We start from the raw sequence: 6,889 nt of genomic DNA, 5'->3' as shown, positions 1-6,889 counted from the left end.
TAGAGAGAGGGAATTGACTATGACTAAATTTTCTCTCCTGTAGCAATGATAAATCCATCCGCATACTTCTCGCCATAGTAGCATATTATGACTATGAGATATGGTAGATGGATGTGAAAACAGCTTTTCTGAATGGCCATCTTCAGGAAGAAATCTACATGGATCGACCTGAAGGATTCATATCTAAACATGAAGAGAAGAGCGTATACAAACTTCAAAGGTCAATCTATGGATTGAAGTAGGCTTCAAGGTGTTGGAACATTCATTTTGATGAAGCTATTAAAGGTTATGGTTTTAGCCAAAATAAAAATGAACCTTGTGTGTACAAGAAAAACAGTGGGAGTGCAGTCGTATTCCTTGTACTATATGTAGATGACATAATAATGTTTGGAAACGACATAGGCATGTTGACCTCTGTGAAACTATGGTTATCAAAGACCTTCTTAATGAAGGATTTAGGAAATGCATCTTACATACTGGGTATCAAGATCTGTAGGGATAGATCAAGAAACTAATTGGATTATCTCAATCCTTGTATGTGGACAATGTGCTCAAAAAATTCCAAATGGAACATTCCAAGAAGGGTTTTCTACTAGTCAAACATGGTATTCACTTGTCTAAGAGCATGAGCCCTAAAACCCCAGAAGCAATGATACAGATGAACAGGATCCCATATGCCTCCGCAATTGGGAGCCTAATGTATGCCATGTTGTGTATAAGGCCTGATATCAGCTATGTTGTGAGCATCACAAATCAATCAAACCCAGGATCAAAGCATTGAAGTGCTCTAAAGGCTGTGTTAAAGTACCTCAAAAGGACCAAAGATATGTTCCTAGTCTATGGAAGAAACCCAGAATTGCTAGTGGAAGGATACACAAACTCAAATTTTGAATTTGATGTTGATGATCGTAAATCCACTTCTGGATATGTGTTCACATTGAATGGAGGGGCAATCAGTTGGAGATGTTGCAAGCAGAGCACCACTGTAGACTCCATAACTGAATAGAATACATAGCTACTTCGTAAGCAGCAAAGGAAGCAATCTGGATGAGGAAGTTCATTACTGAAAGTGGAGTGGTCCCAAGCATTGAGTCACCAGCCATTTTATACTATGACAATAATGGGGCTACAACACAAGCCAAGGAACCAAGGTCTCATCAAAGATCCAAGCACATTCAAAGGTGTTATCACTTAATCAGGGAATATGTTGCTGATTGAGATATTAGCATGCTTAAGATGGCTTCAACAAACAACGTAGTAGATCCACTCACAAAGCCTATGAGTCAACTTCAGCTGGACCGACCCATGGAGATAATAGGTATTAGATACATGTCAGATTGGCTTTAAAGTATAAGTGGGAGATTGTTAGAAATATGCCTTTAAAGCCAACTAATTATGTAATAGTTAGAGTTAAGGATATATTTGATAAAAGACATTATGTTATCAATGGGCAAGAAATGTTGTTTTATACATTAAATCATTCTATATTATCTTTCAATATGTAGAACAACTATAGTCCAAGGAATACATATGAGAGTTATGTAATGAGATTGCGTACATGGAGTCTTCTCATCATCCCTAAATCCTGAATATATTTCGGGTCATAGGAATATTGATTGGGTGTTAATATTCCGCAAAGACCAATACACACAGTATCGTCTCTATATGTAGGGAATGACAAGGTCTCAATTCATTAAGTGTGGAGACACATCAATATGTGTGTAGGTGCTTATAGAAGAACAAGTACACTAAATGCGATCCAACACATGAGTTACAACATGGAAGTCTTTACTCATATGTCAAGCTGGAATTCATAAATTGCAATGGTGCAAACTAATCCTTAGAGCTAAGGCATCATAGACGATTTGTGGCTATATTGTTAATCTTTGAGGGCACTATACGGTCAGGTTGAATTGGGCATAGTTTAAAGGTGCTCATCAGGATTCTCAATAGAGTCATGGAAGATATGATGGGTCAAATCTTTATGCAGAGTAGTAGATAAGACTTGAAAGAAGAAGTCTTCAAATCTTACCAGGATAATCATATAAAAGGAACGATTCACATTAGGATATTGATAATCGGATTCCATGATCTAATAAAGTGAATAAGGAGTATGGACATAAGAGAAGGATTCAATTGCACGGTCATTCCAAGTTGAATAGGTTCTTTCACAACGTCTCATTTAGCTATGATAACTGTGACTTGCTACTAGGGGTGGGCATTTAAATTGAAAAATCGAAAAACTGAAAAACCGAGCCGGACCGAGCTAAAAAAAAATATAGAAAAAGTCGAGTTGACCAAAAATTGAACCGGACCGGTTCTGACCGGTTCCAGTTTCGATTTAACATCCCTTAAAATCAAACCGAACTGGACCGGACTAGAATCAAATAAAAACAAATGTATATATTTTGGTGGCCCAAATACTAATCCCATCCCAAGCCCAACTGCCAACATCTAACCTTACCCAAGCCCAACAATGAAGGCCCATCAACCAACACCGAACCCTACAACCACTTTTTCTTTCCTTCCTCTCTTCCTTTACTTTCCACTGCTTTTTTTTTTTTTTTCTGTGTTTTTCTTTTTCCATTTCTCTCTCTCTTTGGTTTCATCTAACTCTTTCCATTTAAATGTCTGCTGTTTCTATGGGATTTCTGCAGCCCCTCAGGTAGTTTTCTCTTAGTTCCTTTGAATTTGTGTTATTCTTTTCCACTTTGAGCTTTTCGTTTTGAGAATTTTAGATATTATGCTTACTATAACTACCAATTATGCAGAGAAAATTTGTGCAAAGAATAGAGAGAGTTAAGTCTTTGGATTCGCATCGAACTGAACCATGGTAATTTCACCACATTTCTGATATTGTGCTATTTCACTATTTCTGTACATGCAAAATTAGTTTACTGGCAAGACTAGACTTTGAGAAAGTGTGATTTGGAATCGGTAGTAGTTTATCTATAATCAAGATTTCCATGAGACCACCACTTTATATTGTGCACATAGTGTAAAATATCGATAATATCGACGAAATATTGAGGATATTATCGTTGTTTCGAGTCACGGATACTTCAGAATGTATCCATACACATATCGTATAAATATCGATAATATCGGAAAATATAATTGTCGATAATTTTGCCCACACTTCAGCAATATTTTGTCAAAATATCACTATAATATCAAAAATATCGATGTAATGAAAAAATAAAGGAAAAAAAACACAAAGCACACACGCAAAGGGGATTCAAACCCCTATCATTTCACTCCTCCAATGCCTTAACCACCATATTAATTATGTTTTTGTGAATGCTAAAATATGTACATTTATATTGTTTTGTTTTCCTGCAAGAATTAGATTTTCACATGAGAATGTGAGTTTTTGACCTTTCCTTTTGAGATAGAATCGAGTGGCTCATGGAAAGAATCCGAGACCCAATCTTCAAATGATTTTTCTTATGGACAACGTCAACCAATCTCAGATCCATACGGGTGGCATGTTAAAAATTACATGTAAAACTATTTTGGGAATTTATCATTTGATGACTATTCTTCATAATACATTTAATCTACACATAAAGATGATGAAGACAGTGAAAAATTTGAACCTCATAAGAACTCTATGTGGTACTAAGTCACTCATGTATCTTACCAAACAATGTATAAAGTATAAAATATTGTAGTGAATCATTATATATAAATGATTATGGTGTGTTTAATCTTTTTTACTTAATTACTACATATTTTATACACAGTGTTTGTCATCTCACTATATAATCAACTTAAAACCCATCATGCTATGCGTTTTCTTCCAATTTTTAGTGATAAACTAATAGATAATTGACTAAATAAACATCCTCCAAAGTTTTAATAAAAGATTTCAAGTTTTTCTTACAATTTCCATGGTTTTTATTCAATTTTTATCGATATCGATAATATCTCGATATTTCCATTGAAATTTTCGTATTTTTGGACTACCAATATTTCCAATACCATCGATATTTTAGACCTTGACTGTGCATACCCATGTAAGTTTATTTTGAGAAATTATTGGTTGTGCATACTATTAATTTCTTTCTCTTTTTGTATTTTTTTTTTTTTGTGTGCTTCTCTCTAGTCTCTTTTCTAAGAGATCAGGTAAAATCTTTTTAAAAATTTATGTTTGATTGTATAAATTTTCAAAACAATCTCTTTATTATGTTGATTAGTATTATGTCGCCAACAAAAACTTACAAAAATCTCGGAACACCCAACATACAAATCAAGCTCAATTCAATATATTATGTCTACATGCAGGGGCTGGGAAAGGATCTTAATAGAGAAGGTTTGAAGAAGATGCCTCTAACAAGGCGAAGATGGGGCTAATTGTGTTTTTGTTTTGTTATTGGGTTGTAATTTTAAATTTAATGTTTGCTAGATTTCGTTTGGGATGATTGGATGGGAATTGGGCTAATTGTGAATCTGTAAGCCCAAAATTTTCAAACAAATTCAATTGGGCTTAAATCTCTAAAAATTCCCACACAAAAAAAAAAAAACAAGTGGGTTTAAGAGCTGGTCCAAACTGGAAAACTGAAAACCGAATCGGATATATACTAGTCCAGGTTGGTCCGGTTCTTGAAGGCATTTTAATGAAAAACTGGATCACATGAGCAGTGCCGGTTTCGGTTTAGGGTTTAGAAGAGAACCGGGCGAACCAGACCGTGCCCACCCCTACTTGCTACTACGGGACAACCATGATTTGTGGATATTCTAAAAGATTTCAATTAACCTTTATTTAGAGGAAGAATTAAATTCTGTAATTAAATTTGTATATCATCTCTAAGGAGTTGAGTCAATCCACTATCTTGCTAAAGGGAACCTATGGATCTGCACGCCGAAAGAATGTGATTAGAGGTATAAATGAGGAGACACAAGTCAATGGTTGATAATCAAATGTGAAAGTCAACGGTCAAAAGTCAACATGTTGACCGAAGCAATTGACCAAAGTCAAATAGTTTGACCGGGTCAATTAAGTAAGACTATAATTATAATTTAACTATTAAATTATAATTAAAAGATTAAGTATGGAATTAATATTGACATATAGAAATATTGGATTGGGCCCAAGAGATCAGTGGGATAAGATCACATAACCCATGGACCAAATGGAGCCCCAAATACCCACCCAAATTTGGCAACTAAGGGGAAGCTCTTCCTTTGCCTTTTGTGTTGTCCTACTTTGGTTGATTAGTGATCATCTTTATATCTCATCTTCCATAAACCAAAAATTGGTCCAATCAAGAAGTTGACTAGCATCCATACTTCTTGATTGCCTTCTCTTCATCTCTAAGAGCATTTGGTGTGGTGTGGTAGAGGACTCTAATTGTGGAGCCTTATGGTGAAGGAGTTAAAATCAAGAGAAAGAAAAGGCCTTTCCAACAAAGATGTTTATTCTTGAGAAATCAAGAAAAGATCATCAAGGGTAAAGATCTATTCCCTTTCTCCTTTTTCTATTTGTGTTCGAAGAGACTAGGCTAAGATACTTGGTTTAAAATGAAAGAGGTTTAGCTCAACTAGTATTAAAAAAATGAATCTGTCATTTAGAATGTTTTTGTTGTGTAGGTTATGGCTAAAGTTCTTAAGTATTAGATGCTTGTTTTATTCACGTATGCGACTTAAGTTGTCAATTTCTTGATTGACAACTCTTTTGGTAAGGGCAGTCTAGGGAGCAATGCCTCATATTCTGCTTTGTTGTTTGAAGCTGTAAAGCCTAGTGTGATGGCTTGTTCAAACAAAGTTCCATCTGGGGTGATTATGATGATGCTTGCTCCAGCTCCCTTGTGATTCAATGCTCCGTTTACACAAAACTGCCACATGTCTTTAGGCAAGTCTGGATCGATGGAGGAGGTATTATTTGCTCTAGAACTTTCTTCGTTTTTTATGACCAGCTTCTCTTCTTCGGTTGATGGAGTAAACTCTACAACAAAATCTGATAAAGCTTGGGCTTTAGTAGCAGTCTTTGGCTAGTAGAAGAGGTTGTGCTAACTAAGTTCGATAGCACATTTCATGAGTCATTGAGAAGCATCAAGGCTGTGATAAATCGATCTCAAAGGAAATTATGTCATGACGATTATTCGGTGAGCTTGGTACTAGGGTCTTAACTTTCTCGAGGAAACTACAAGGGACAAAATAAGCCTTTCCATTTTCGAATAGCGAGTCTTTGCATCAATGAGGGCTTTTGGTGTGTAGAATACCAGATGTTGCACCCCTAACTCTTCTCGAATGAGAGCTAAGCTAACTGCCTAGTTGGACACTGCCAGGCAGATGAACAAATCTTCGCTTGATACGAGTTTTGAGAATAGGGGAAGTGAAGTGGGGTGAGGTAGGCCTTCAATTACCCATTTAAGCTGATTCTAAGCCATATCCTATAGCTTGGGAGATGCCAAAGTGATGAAGATAATGTGGAGAGGTTGGGCTCTACATGAAAGAAGTGGCGTGTACTGGGGTAAAACGTGCTAAATTGCAAGTGTTTAAAACATGATTAGCATTCAAGGAAAAAAAAAGTCAAAAGAAAAATCAAAGGAGACTTAAAATTGGGCTAATAAAGAAGTATGCAATTTGAAAGATCACAAGTTCGAAATCATTCCTAGTGAAGTAGAGCAAATTCACAAAATCCTGGACGCCAAGCACCAAATTCGACAAGAAGAGCCAACTATGTATTCCAAAAGTTCGCATGAAGAAGCCTTGGCATGTCCCAAGTTCTAATGTTTCCTCCCTTTCTTGTATAGCTCATAGCCGAGCCTTATGTTACAACCCTAGTAAAGACCTAATGGATCTTTTGGAACCTCTTGCTCGGAGGTGAAGGTATGTACCTACGTTCTTAGTATTTAATTCTTGCTTCCTTGTACATAAACTCTAT

The sequence above is a fragment of the Prunus dulcis genome, unplaced genomic scaffold (genome assembly GCF_902201215.1).
Source record: "Prunus dulcis unplaced genomic scaffold, ALMONDv2, whole genome shotgun sequence".
Lineage (NCBI taxonomy): Eukaryota > Viridiplantae > Streptophyta > Magnoliopsida > Rosales > Rosaceae > Prunus > Prunus dulcis.
The sequence above is the reverse complement of the archived record's forward strand: the minus strand, read 5'-3'. Positions refer to the sequence as shown.